The sequence below is a fragment of the Schistocerca gregaria genome, chromosome X (assembly GCF_023897955.1).
Source record: "Schistocerca gregaria isolate iqSchGreg1 chromosome X, iqSchGreg1.2, whole genome shotgun sequence".
Lineage (NCBI taxonomy): Eukaryota > Metazoa > Arthropoda > Insecta > Orthoptera > Acrididae > Schistocerca > Schistocerca gregaria.
In genome coordinates, this window is record NC_064931.1 from 649,142,229 (window position 1) to 649,156,798 (window position 14,570).

The 14,570-nt window shown below is 40.3% G+C and overlaps 1 protein-coding gene across 10 annotated transcripts in view; it reads left to right on the plus strand.

The window, feature by feature from the left end:
* LOC126297573 (LIM domain and actin-binding protein 1) overlaps positions 1–14,570 on the plus strand; it is a 194,643-nt gene that overhangs the window by 91,128 nt on the left and 88,945 nt on the right. The window lies entirely within an intron of this gene.

Below are 14,570 nucleotides of genomic sequence, written 5' to 3' on the forward strand. Positions count from 1 at the left end.
AATTTACCAGTAACAAATCTAGGAGCATTCTTCTGAATTGCTGTGATGTCTTCCTTTAATCTGACCAGGTGGGGATTCCAAACACTCAAGCAGTACTCTAGAATGGGTAGCACTAATATTCTATATGCTGAGGTGACAAAATTCATGGGAAACTTCTTAATATCATGTTGGACCTCCTTTCACACAGTGTGGTGCAGACAACTTGATGCGGCATGGACTTAACAAGTTGAGTTGAAAGCCTGTGCAGAAATATTGAGCCATGCTGGTTCTATAGTTGTCCATTATTGCAAAAGTGCATGAGCTGACCTCTTGATTATGTCCCATAGAAGTTCAATGGGATTAATGTCATGCAATTATGGCTCATTTGCTCAAACTATCCAGAATGTTCTTCAAACTGATCATAAACAGTTGTGGTCCAGTGACATGGTGCATTTTCATCCATAAAAATGAAGTCCATGAACATGACTCATTGTGATGTCATGCTGTTAGGAAAAGCACCCGCATGTGTCATCTTCTGCCTTGGCCCATTAAGGCCGAATGTCACCAGACTGCCCTATGTTCGTTGTATGTCCCAAGTCAACTTCTATTGATATTTCACGCAAGGTTACTTGTCTGTTAGCACTGACAACTCTACGCAAACACCGCTGCTCTTGGTGATTAATTGAAGGCTGTCAGCCCGTGTTGTCTGTGGTGAGAGGTAATGCCTGAAATTTAGTATTCTTGGTGCACTCTTGATACTGTTGATCGCAGAATATTGAATTCCCTAATGATTTTTGATGGAATGTCCCATTCATCTAACTCCAACTGCCATTCTGTATTCAAAGTCTGTTAATTAGTGCGCTGCGGCCATAATCACGTCGGAAACCTTTTCACACGAATCACCTGAGTACAAATGACAGCTTTGCCAATGCACTGCCCTTTTATACCTTATGTACACAATACTACTACCATATGTACATGTGTGTATCACTATCCCGTGGCTTTTGTCACCTCAGTGTATGCTGACTCCTTTACAGATGAATCACACTTTCTTAAAATTCTCCCAATAAATGAAAGTCGACCATTTGCCTTCACTACTATCATCCTTACTTGCTAATTCCATTTTATACCACTTTGCAATGTTACACCTCAAATCTTAATCAACTTAACTGTGTCAAGTAGCACACTACTAACACTGCTTTCAAACTTTACAGGATTTTTTTTCCTGAAGATGTGCATTAAGTTACATTTTTCCACATTTAGACCACACTACCATTCATCACAACAAATAGAAGTTCTATCTAAGCCATTCTGTATCCTCCTACATTCACAGAATGACAGCACTTTCCCATACACTTCATCAGTATCAGCAAATAGTTGCAGAGTGCTGCTCACCCTATCCATCAGATTTTTTTATGTGTATAAAAAGGAGGAGCTGTTCTGTCACACTTCCCTGGGGCACACCTGACAATATCCTTGTCTCTGGTGGACACTTGCCATCCAGGACAACCTACTGGGTTCAGTTACTTAAAAAGCCTTTGCACTACTTATATATCTGAAAATTTCTGACACTGCAGGTGTGTGTGCAAGTTGCGTTTATGTGTGTGTGTGTGTGTGTGTGTGTGTGTGTGTGTGTGTGTTAATGTGAGTGTATCTGTGCGTGTGTGTATGTGTGTCTACTGCTCACAAAGGCCTTAGTGGCCTAAAGCTTTAATTGTGTGAATCTTTTTATGGTGCCTATCGCAACTCAGCATCTCCGCTATATGGTGAGTGGCAACTTTCCTTCTCTGGTATTGTTACATTCCATCCTGGATTTTCCATTGTTTGAAAATTTGTTCAGTATACTCATACCTTCATTAACGGTTTGCAGTGTGACACTTTGTCAAATGCTTTTTGAAAATCAAGGAATATGGAATCTCCCTGTTGTTCTTCATCTGCAGTTCGCCAGATGTTGTGTGACAAAAGGGCAAGTGGAGTTTCACATGAGCAATGCTCTCTAAATACATGCTGTAGAGAGAAGCTTTGCTCTCTTAAGGAAATTTACTACAGGTCCAAGTTATAATATGCTCAAGAATTCTACAGCAAACTGATGTTAGGAGCATAGGTCTGTAATTTTATGGGTCTGTTCTTTCACTGTTCTTGTATGTGGTAACCTTGCAATGGATGAGAGATTCACAATAAAAGCAAGTGAATTAAGGTGACAGTGCTGAAGAGTACTCTGTGAAACCGAATTGGGAATCCATCTGGACCTAGCAATTTGTTTGTTTTCAACTCTTTCAGTTGCATTTCAGCTATGTCCTTCATACAGGAGTTTGTATTGCAGCCAGATAATGGTATGAATATACAATCCTCCTGTGATAGTGTTGTATTAAATGCAAAATTTAAACTTCAACTTTCATCTTTCCCATTGCCACATCAGACTGGTCATAATGTGCTCAGTGATTTTATGTAGGAACAGAATTCCCAAGGGTTCTCAGCAAGATATTTTGCTGATGTATGGTGTCAAAAATTCTTGCATGCTTTGCGCATTGATATTTTTATACACAATCAAATTTCAACTAGCTTTTGTTTGTTGACATTTCTGCATATTTTTTGAACTGAGAGTGCAATGATCAATGTTTTCTCAGCATTTTCCAAATTTTGTTGTTAAACCATGGTGAGCCTCTACTGTCCTTACTAGACATGCATTTCCCCAGAGCATGATTTACAACTGGTTTAAACTTTGCCCATAATTCCTTTATGTCCACCACATTGGGAGTATATCATGTCTGTTCATTCTCCAAGTTGGATGCTAGCAACTGTTTATCTGCCCTTTCTTGGCTTCTTGGTAGATTTATTAACTTAACTAACTGTTGTGGCTGTCTGCATCCACATACATACTTTGAAAGCCCTGTATGGTGTGCGGCAGAGGGTACCTTGTACTGGTCCCGGTCCTTTCCTTTCCTATTCTTCTTGCAAATGGAGTGAAGGAAAAACACTATGTATATGCTTCCTTGTGACCCTGATTTCTCATACCTTGACTTTCTGATCCTTACAGGAGATAATGTTAGTGGCATATGCTTCCTTATGTCCCTGATTTCTCTTATCTTGACTTTATGGTTCTTACATGAGACGTATGTTGGTGGCAGTAGAATTATTCAGCAATTTTTAGAAGATACCAGTTCTCTAAATGTCATCAATAATGTTTTGCAAAAAGTAAATCTTCTTTCCACCGGGGATTCCCAATTTAGTTCATTGAGCATTTCTGTAGTATTTGTGTGCTGAGTGAAGCTGCCAGTAGTAAACCTATCAGCATACATCTGAATATTCTCTGGCAGGGATCCCAAGTGTTCAACCTGTACTCAAGAATGGGTCACACGAGTGTTCCACACATAGTATTCTTTATATATGAGCTGCACTTTCTTAGAATGCTTCCAAAAAACTGAGGTCAACCATTCACCTTCCTACAATTGGCCATATGCGCAATTTGATTTCATGTTTCTTTGCAACATTATGCCTGGATATTTAACCTATGTGACTGTGTCAGCCAACACACAACTAATACTGTATCTGAACTCTACAGGATTGTTTTTCCTACTCATCTGCATTAATGGGGGAAAATCTTTAGCTAAAGCAGATTGTTCAAAATTTCTGGGTGTCTGTATTGATCAGAATTTAAACTGGAAGACACACATTGACAATCTACTGAAACGATTGAGCTCAGCTACCTATGCTATTAGTGTCATTGCAAATTTTGGAGACAAGCACATCAGTAAGTTAGCTTACCATGCATATTTTCATTCGTTGCTTTCTTACGGAATCATCTTTTGGGACAATTCATCACTAAGAAAGAACGTATTTATTGCACAAAAACGTGTTATCAGAATAATATCTGGGGCTCATCCAAGATCATCTTGTAGACAATTATTTAAAGAATTAGGGATATTGCCAGTAGCTTCAAAATATATATACAGCCTAATGAAATTTGTTGTTAGTAACCCAGATCACTTCAGAATTAATAGCACAGTCCACAGCTACAATACTAGGAGACAGGGTGACCTTCACTACCGTTCATTGAATTTGACATTGGCACAAAAGGGGCTGAATTATACTGCCACAAAGATTTTTGGTCACTTGCCAAACAATATCAAAAGTCTGACAGACAACCAATCGGCATTCAAAAGTAAGTTAAGGGAATTCCTGAATGACAACTCCTTCTACTCCATAGATGAATTTTTAGAAATAGGCTAAAGAAATACAGTAAGTATTAACAATTGTACCGTAGATAAGACTAACAAAGATTATTTGGGATAAATGAATCTTTTGTACTTTGACACATTCCACATCATTACGAAAGAATCGTGTTCATGATCCATGGAACAAGTAATATAACTAACTAACTAACTAACATGCATTTTTCTACATTTAAAGCAAGCTGCTATGATGGCATTGTAACCAGTAACCTTTGCCCCTGTACTGTCATTGTTGATAAGGTCAGGCCTGTTCGTAATTATGAGGTCTAAAATATTTCTGCTGCATGTGGGTTGATGAACTAATTGTGCAGTACAGTTTTTGGAGAAAGTGTTCAGAACCACTTCATAGGACTGTACCACCTGCAGTGAATCCATAGATACCCAAATCAATACTTGGTAGGTTAATGTTGCCTCCAAATAATATTTTATGATCTGGGTACTTTTGCAATACATGTCATAGACTTTCTTTGAATGATTTTACAACTGTTACAGCAAAATTGGGTGGCTGGTAAAAGAATCTAATGATTAATTTAAGTTTAACTAGCCCATTTCCTGACATCAAGATAACTTTGGAGTCAGACTCACTTTTGACCTTGATAAACATATTTTTTGTTGACTGTGATGAATGATGACTCATCTGGCTTTCTGATATATGAGGGTTGTCCAGAAAGTAAGTTTCGATCGGTCGCGAACTGGAGCCAGAGTGAAAACCCAATGAAGCTTTGCACAGATGTGTTGGGTAGTGTCTCTAGTCTGACCATTGATCGCATGAAGACGCTCTTTTAAGTTGTAAGCGCACTGTGAGCGAGTAAAGGTGCATAGAACAACGATGTCTCCTGCCAAGTAGGAGGGCCCACTAAGAGGCTTCGCCTTAATGAATGCAGTCCAACTAACATAGCTGCCACGAACTTCTTTCTCCATGGCAATTCTCAGCTGCACTCTGCAGGGGCAGTGAAGACACTCCTGCAGCCTTTTTGATGGGAAGTGTTTGTTCACCCACAACACAGCCCTAATTGGCTCATCCTGAGTATCATCTCTGTTCACATGAAACGCTGGATACGAAGACAACACTTGGGCGCAGGCTCTGCACTACAGACCAGTGTAGAGAATTATCCGAAAGCACAGGCGGCTGCCTTCTATAACAATGGTGTTGGAAATTTGCTATAACGTTCCGACAAATGTCTAAGTTGGAGCGGCGATTATGAAGAGAAGTACCTGGAAAGTGTAGCTAACTCTTGCACATAAAATGTTTCTGATTTTCACTGTGGTTTCCATTTAGCAACTGATCGGAACTTACTTTCTGGATAACCCTCGTACATTTCATATCTCTTTAAGTACTTCTGAGCTTTCTAGCTTGGATTTTATCCAGCTCTCGGTTATGACAATAATTTGAGCACAACAGCTTCCCTGGACAGTAGTAAATTCAGTGACTTTGTTTCCAATTCTTCATCAATTTTCTGTTGAAATCTTGACATTTGAAGTGTCTTTACTTTGTAAATGGTCTGATTGGAGGACATCAAACTCTTGCACACCCAAAAAAAAGTCCACTACAGATGTACTGTGCTACTTTTTCCTCTGTGTATTGCACCCTTGACATATAAAGGGGAAAGTATCAATACTCTACCCCATAACATGGGACCAAAAATCTGTTATTAGAGTTGATGGAGCCTCTGGTTGAGACTCCTTACTCAGCTTCAAACCAGAGGGGCATGATCAATCCTGGGTACAGTACTGCAAATAATAAGCACTGCTTGCATCCTGCAAGCAAGGCTAGCAGTCTTCATCACTTCTGCCTAGTGACTGTAGGAAATGAGGATGACCTCAGAAATTAAGCAACATTCATCATTGATGCTGACATGAACCACAGCTTACAGATTTATGCAGCCTGCATCCTTGATAGCTACAGACAGAGCCTTCTGCACATGTTGGAGGAGGCCCCCTGGCAGTCATATTAAGTCTACATTGGAATTCTTTCTAGCCCTGGATGCTATGTCTTTAAGGGGCTCCATAATGCAACCAACATTGCAGTTCCTAACAATTAGCAAACCCTTCCCCTGGGTGAGCCTGCTCAGGCTCTGCTGAAGGAGTGGCCACTTGTACGCTTATAGGGTGAACGGAGTAAGCCAGATGGCCAGTCCCCACATTCACTCTATACCTTGAATGCTGCTAACATATTACAACCAGCCGGGTACCCTGAAGTAAGCGTGGTGCCTATGCACTGAGTATGCTGGAAGAAGCCTCAAGTGACAGTCGAGACGTCCTATGCAATGCAGCAGTTTCTCAGCCAGAAAACCCCTCGAGAGCAGCTTGCAGACTGCAAACAGTTTTCATCTGTTTATAAACTGCACCCAGCTCCTTCTACATTTGCTCACAGCAGCCACACTCCTTATCCATCCTAATGCTAAAATTTGAATGACAATAAATAAAAATGAGCCATGTTTTCTTTTAGACATGAATGTGCAGTGCCAAACTTCTTAAATCACAAATCCAAGCCACTACACTGAGGCAGTCATTGACACTGATTCACTGTACACTGGCGAACATAGAGACTCATTACAGAGGTGGTGAAGGAGGAGGTGGAGGAAGAGGACATAGTGGAACTCTTTGTTTGTTTATTTTCAGGAGCCCGTCAAGTCCTAGTGGTACCGGTGTTGTAGGGTACTGCATTCTGATCATATCCTTGTCCAGAACTGAGTTGTTGAGGAGTCAGATGGTCTTCCTTTCATAGCTGGTGTAGGATCCTTCTTCACTTGCTTGTATACCAGATCCTGTAGCAGCATCATAATCTTCTGCTAACAGTCATATGACCATAACAGCGCTGTTGTGTTGCCTTTGTCAGCTACCAAGATGACTATATCGTTGTATACAGCCTTGCGTTCTGCCACAAAGAGATCGTTATTTAGCATTTTGGCATTGTCAAGGATCTGCTGGTCTCACTACTCATCTCTTCTGCACTGCATTATCAGTGGGGAGCCCCCAAATTGCTTGCTCAATGCTGCTGATGATTTAGGAAATGTTCTTCGAACAGGTGCAAAATTCAGACCTTTTGACTTCATGGATGTTACTGCCCCATTCATTGCCTTCATGGTAAAATTGATGATAGTCCTCAAATCACTAGTGTTGATATTCTGCAGGCAAATCCTCAGATGTCAGTGGAACTGGTTGCATTGCTTCATAGTAGCTTTCCACTTACAGAGTACGGTGGTCGTACCTACTCCTACTTGCAGGGTGAGAGACTGGATGCAAGATGCAAGTGGCAAGTGAGTGAAGTTTGTATGATTTTTTCCAGTTCTAGCCTTGCAACATGGGTTTGTTGCTACACAAGGGCTGAAATAACACACTGTGGTATTTGTTTTGTTCACATAATGTTGATGGGATGTCGTAAGTAAGCAAACTGTGGTATAACCTCTTTATCCTTATACCACGGTAAGAAAGGCAGTCTACTGAGTGGACTCACTTTCTAGATTTGTAGCTTTTGCAGCACCCCAAAGGGAAGCCTGTATTCCCATATATTCCTGCTACCTGATAAAAGAAAGTCCTGGTGGGTTGTACATAATTCAAGGAGTAAAGGTAGCAACTCACAAAGTGTATAAGCACCAAGTCATCAAAAGTCCTCCATCTTTGCTAATCCCTGCCCGACACCAAACTCTACCCTTGCCCCAAGGCTTTAACTTCACTAATCCTGCATTCACACGCCCTCTTCCACTCAGTCTCCTTCTTCCTCCAATCTTTCTAACCTTTCCAAACTATTCCTCGATGTTACTGTGTGCTGGACACAACTCCCCACGTCTGCGGCCAGAACAAGCTCATTGGTGCCACATTCCTGTCCAGTGCATCTTCAGAGCACCCCTACCATTCCCTGCCAGCTTTCTCCACTTGCAACTCCACTCAACATAACCTGTGTGTGTGTGGGGGGGGGGGGGCACGGGGGCGGGGGGGGGGGGGGGCACGGGGGCGGGGATGGGGGGGGGGGGGGGCGTTGCGCATGTACTCTGTAGCTCTGAAAAAAAATTGACCAAAAGCTAGAAAAGATCTGTCTTGTTTACATGCCTTTCAACAACTCAGCATCTATATTATTCACTGAATTGTTATCTTTACTCCTTAAAGCACTTACATTCCTTTTGTCTGTTGCACATGTTGTTGCAATTTCCACTGCAGATGTTCTTCCTTCTTCAGCTGTGAATATAGATTACCTTTGTAATGGTTTCTGTGTTGCTACTCATCTGCTGTTGCTGCTTGTGTGTGTTCCTTTTTTGATCCTGCTCTGCTTTGTGATTTCTCTGTCACCTCTGATATTAGACTTCATGGTTGATGTTTTTATTGTGTGATCCCATTTCACTTCTTTTATTTCCACACAAGGTACAAAAATACCACAAACCATCATTGTCAGCATGAATGTAACTATATGAGCTGACACTGGCTCAACAGCAAAGCCGCAGAGCTGAATGCTGGAAGAGGGAACATAACTGAATGTGAGAGTCAGTCTATGGGGGAGCAGAGAGTCTGAACACTGCATTGAGAAGAGTCTAAGGATAAACACAAATGTGACCAGCACAAACAACTGACACTAGCACCTGGAAACAAAGAACGGTGTGAGGCAAAGGCCAGGTCTGAGGTAGCTGAAATCAATGTAAGAACTGTTGGGCAAGGCCTACCACCAGTGGAAGGTAAACTCCTAAGTCAGCGGGTGTGCCAAAGCTACACTTCCTGTGTGCCTTCCATGACAGCATTCTGTTCTGTAATGCTGCAGTATCCATACCAACTCATTCACATCTATCTTGATGCCCAACCACAGGTACACTAAACCACTCCCCCTCTGAAAAGGCCACATATAGGTGTAAATGGCCTTATTTCTGCCACAACCTCTGTCATAAAATTGGTGATGGTGCAAGACTCTGTGGCAGTGGATCAACCACTGTTGGAGGTAATGCAGATGCAGCTACCTCTGCCATATGGTGGAACATTCTGGAGACTGGGTGACAGTTGATCTGCTAGCATTGGTGGGGGTGAGGACTCAGCACTAGAGAATGGGGGGAGGGGGCACCAGATCAAATTCCATGAACTCCACCTTGGCAATCACCAAAGCTATCTCCACCAGGGCCCTAGTTGCTGTCATAATTGGGAACACCTCATTGGATCAATTCTGTGATTGACCCCATCATCTAGCTGGAATGGAGATGGCAGTTGTGAGGGTCCAACAGGTTGCTAACACAACTGCTCCTAACAAATGTCCACTACAAACAAATGCTGAGCTTTGTGGCCTGCCACTATACGTGAAAGTCATCTTTACTGTTGGTAGAAAGACCAGGCCCAAATGGCAGCCCTGTGACACAAAAGGGTTGAGTCATGATGGTCTGGCGTATATTGCTTATGGCACAACAGATTCAAAAGACCCTGCATCTGGCACTCATGGAAATGTTCCACCAGACTGCACCCATTAAACAATGTCAGCTGGTATGTGGCAAGAAAACTAGACAGTGTGTCATCACAGGAAAAGGCAAGTGATTAAATTGGTAAAGCCCAATGATAATGTTGAGCACTAAGAAATTTTGAGAAGTTGTATCCAACAGCAACTACAGGTATCCATCATGCAAGTTTATGCATAAAAAATACTGGCCCACAACTTCACCAACAACTTCTCCATCTGTGGAACTGGATACAAAACCAGGACACAATGAGCACTGACTGACTGTTTCAAATCACCACAAAGGCATATGGCACAATCTGGCTTCTGAATCACCACCAGAGGGGTGACCCATTGACTAAATGAAATAGAAGAAACAACAACAAGATCCTGCCAATGTTGCAACTTGGCCTTGACATTTTCAAGAAAGGCAAAAGAAATGGGGCATGGGTGACAAAGTTCAGGTATCATTGAAGACTTCAGGAGGACATATGCATCAAAGTTTTCTGCATGACCCAAGGCATTCTCAAACAGCTAATTGTATGACCACAAGAAGGAGCCTTAATCATGAAAGTGGAGCAGTTAAGACACTAAATGTACCCAAGACACTAAATGTACTCTGCGAACCACCTGGGCACAAAAAACAGAAAAGGGGTCTAAACCAAAAATATTTCGTACCAATGATGAATTTACCACTAACAATGTATGTTGCCATTCCATATTCTTGTAATGCACAGAGATGGAGAACTGCCCTCTCAAAGGAATGCATTGTTTATTGTAAGACACAACTTGACGTATTGGCCATTGCAGCAAATAGGTGGAAATCAGTAGATGTGATTTACATGTACAGACAAACAAATGAATAAATGTTCAGAAAAAAATTGGATGATTTATTCAAGATAAAGAGTTTCACAAATGGAGCAAGTCAATGATTCATTGGTCCACTTCTGGCCCTTATGCAAGTAGTTATTAGGCTAGGCATTGATAGAGTTTTTGGATGTCCTCCAGAGCGACATCATGCCAAGTTCTGTCCAATTGGTGCATTAGATTGTCAAAATCCCAGGCTGGTTGGAGAGCCCTGCCCATAATGCTCCAAAAATTCTCAGTTTGGGGAGAGATGAGGCAACATGGCTGGCCATAATGCTCCAAAAATTCTCAGTTTGGGGAGAGATGAGGCAACATTGCTGGCCAAGACAGGGTTTGGTAAGCATGAAGACAAGCAGAAGAAACTGTCATCACATGTGGCCAGACGTTACCTTGTTGAAATGTAATTCCAGGATGGCTTGCCATGCAAGGCAACAAAACGGAGTGTAGAACATCACTGAAATACCAATGTGCTGTAAGGTTGCTGCGAATGACAACCAAAGGAGTCCTGTTATGAAATAAAATTAAACCCCAGACCATATGGTAGGTGATAATCAGGTTGGTATCACACTATGATCTGGGGTGCCTCCAGACATGTCTTTGCTGGTGATCAGGGCTCAATTCAAAGCAGAACTTATCACTGAAGACAATTCTACTCTAGTGAACAAGATTCCAGGCTGAATGTGCCTAATACCATTGCAGACAGGCTTGTTGGTGTATAGAGGTCAATAGTACTCAGTGCAAGGGGCACCACAAGGTCAGCCTCCTTTCTGTGAGCCACCTATTAATGGTCTTTGTGGTTATTGAAGCATCAATTGCATGTCAGATCAATGATAATGACAAACCCAGGGCTCTGAGTGCCTCTCTGATGATTGCTTGGTCCTCCCGTTCTGCCATCTCTCTAGGTTGATTGCTTTGTTCTTGACTCTGTGTTTGGCCATAGTTCACCCATTCCTGCCAACATAATCAAAGAATGGCATCAGTGCTATTCAAATGTTGAGTGATTCACCAAGTACTCGAAATGGCTCCTTTGAGCCTAACTATATGTCCTTTCTCAAATGCCCACATCTGTTATTCAAATGTTGAGTGATTCACCAAGTACTCGAAATGGCTCCTTTGAGCCTAACTATATGTCCTTTCTCAAATGCCCACATCTGTGTACACCATTCACACACGTGTCTGGGAGGCTAGTTAATGTGCAACTGAGTACACAGAGAATGAAATTTGGAAATAGTTTATGCCCTGGTATTGACATGTCACTGTTTACTATCTTTCCCAGCTGTGTGGTGAAATTGCACTGCAGTGTCACACATTCATCCATCAGCTTCCAAAGTTTAGAATTTTGCATTTTCTGTTGATACCTGTATGAATATCAATTTGTGGTCAATTTCCATAACTCCTTCATTGTGCACCATTTCTTTTTCTCAGCGTGTATGGTGAGTACTTACCTTTACCTCTTGCATTATTTGACCTGGTTCCTTACTGTCAGAGAGATAACAAACATTAAATTCTCTGGATGTTCAAGACAAGTTACCATAACCTTATGAATGGATTTCAGCAGAACTTTGCCCATGAAATAAATAGTGATATTCCTCCTAGTGATTTCCATTCCTAAGGAATGTGTGACACTTTCTGGTTTCTTTCAGTTTTGATTTGTGTCAATTATTTAGTTAAGGTAATTGTTCAATGAAACATACTGATTACAAAAGTTCTAAATATGATGACCTGGCCAAAGTAATTATAAATGAAAATTATTCAGCAACAGTAGTAATGTAATTATAAAACATCTTTGAAAGCCATATCATGCCTAGATCTTTCAAGTAATCAAATGTATCTATGAAAGATAATGTTAACATCATTTGTGAGGGTAGTTTGTTTTGAGTGCATGATGTGATTAATTAAGTTTATTTGATAGACAATAATATTTACTGGTGTAAAAGCAAAGGTTAGGATACTTCACATACACATCACAAGCACAGACAAAAATTCATGATAATTTTCAAGTAAAGCAGAGGCAGTTAATAAATTTGTGAACATGTGATTGACACAAAATTAATAATTGCAGATATTTATTAATACATACTTAAATTAAAACTTAGCCTTTTTTTAACTTGCATAGTCAAAACAAATGTCTCATTATTCAATGCACATACTTCTTTGACATGGACCAAAATTGATACGAAAGTTTTGCATCTATTAATTTGTATATAAAAAAAAGGGGAGGGGGTGGGGGGGTCAGGAGAACCCACACAACTGATTTGGTTGGTTCTATAAATGCTTCCGTATGAAATTATAGTTCTAGTGCAAATAATGATTAAAGGGAAAATAAAATTAATGATACCCTTTGTCTTGAATATCTTTGATTCTAAATTCCCAAGAAATAAAATCCCAAACACAACATTACAAATCTAGCCATGTTTGGATATTTACATTGTTGAAATGTTGTATCTCAGAATTCTTTTACTCTGAATCTCCTTAATCACCCCTCCCATTTTCAGTGTTTAAAAAATTTAAAATACATCTACACTCATCTGGAACCTGGAAGTGTGATTTCCAGGAATCTCAAATATAGTGTTGTGATAATAGTCCTGGAATTAGTAGTTGTGCATGAGATTAAGATTAGAATTTTAAATTAAGCCTACAGAAGAAATTCCCTGATGCGGCATAGACAATTGGAATCAGAAATCATGCAACAAACTAAGGACAGTGGCACCCCTTGCAATGGAAATCATTTCTTTTCAAGTAACTCATAACTCCTGAAATCTTGTCTTGGGTTTATGTTCATTTGTTCAAGTGTGTCATACATTGTAGTTGTAGTCATTTCAGAGGTACAGTCATCAAACCTAAAATTTGTTATGGTTATATATACAGTGTTGAACCAAACTACAATGCTATTTTCTCAGTCTCTATTCTGCTTATTTTATGTTGATATTTCTACAAGCAGTTACAACCAGTCATTTACTAAGCATAGATGGCTCATCAACATAATGATGTGTTATTGCAATGTTAGAAGAAATGGAAAAGGTGTCTTCAGTTTCTGCTGGTGCCAGTTTCTCGCTGACATTTTCTACAACACACCCTGTTAGCTGAACTTCAAGAAACATATATTTTTCATATTTGCTATATTGGCATAAGTACAATGTAAGCCTGACAATGTTTTTAAGATTAGATTAGATTCATTTTTTGATCCATAGATGCACAATGAGGAGATCCTTGTGCACATGAGAGTTTTCAGTCAACTCACAACTAGCATACGTAACATTGTCCCTGTTATGAGCTCAAGTCAAACATCAGTATGAGACAAAAATCTGCAAGCATAATGCAAGCCACATACATTAAGGGGAAGGAAATGTTGCCATATGGCTTTAACATGATGTTCAATTTGTATAATGGATTTTGTTGTGAAATGCTGATGACAATACCTTTATAACACAAATCTTATTTGCTGAACAGATGGTGCATTTAAGACAGATACTTCTACATATAGGAATAGTCATATCTGAGATGATAAATGCCATGCAGTGTTTGCTATAGTGTTTACTGGCAGATTTGTTGTGGAATTGTTTGTAACAATCTGGTGGAGCCTATCGTTTTGACATCCCATTTCAACAGTGCAAGTTACTTTGATGTCCTTTAGAACATTACTATGCTAGTTCAGAAGAATGTAATTTTGATAATATGCAGAATCTTGTGGTTCTAGACTCCACTGTACTCCAGGCAAATTTTGTAAGCACATCCCAGCAACACGTCTTTGGGGCAATGTGTAGTGGAAGAAGGGCTCGGGATAGGCACTGTAAAACCTGTTAGATAAGTTTTCCTCAATGGTGTGTAAGGATGAATATGTGGGAACATTAGCATCACTGTCCAGAGAAAATGACTTGCACTTTTATTTCTGATATTTGACAGCAGCAGTTGAGTTCACTCTGTGACTCGAGTGTATTATGTCGTGTATTCTGGTATGTATTGAGTTTCTATAAAATAAAGTGTGTTGTGTAGTCCATACCACTGTGTTGTCTGTCATTCACTGTCACAACATACTGGAGGTCCACGAATATATTAGTCATTTACTTCACTATGTCAACCATCTTGTC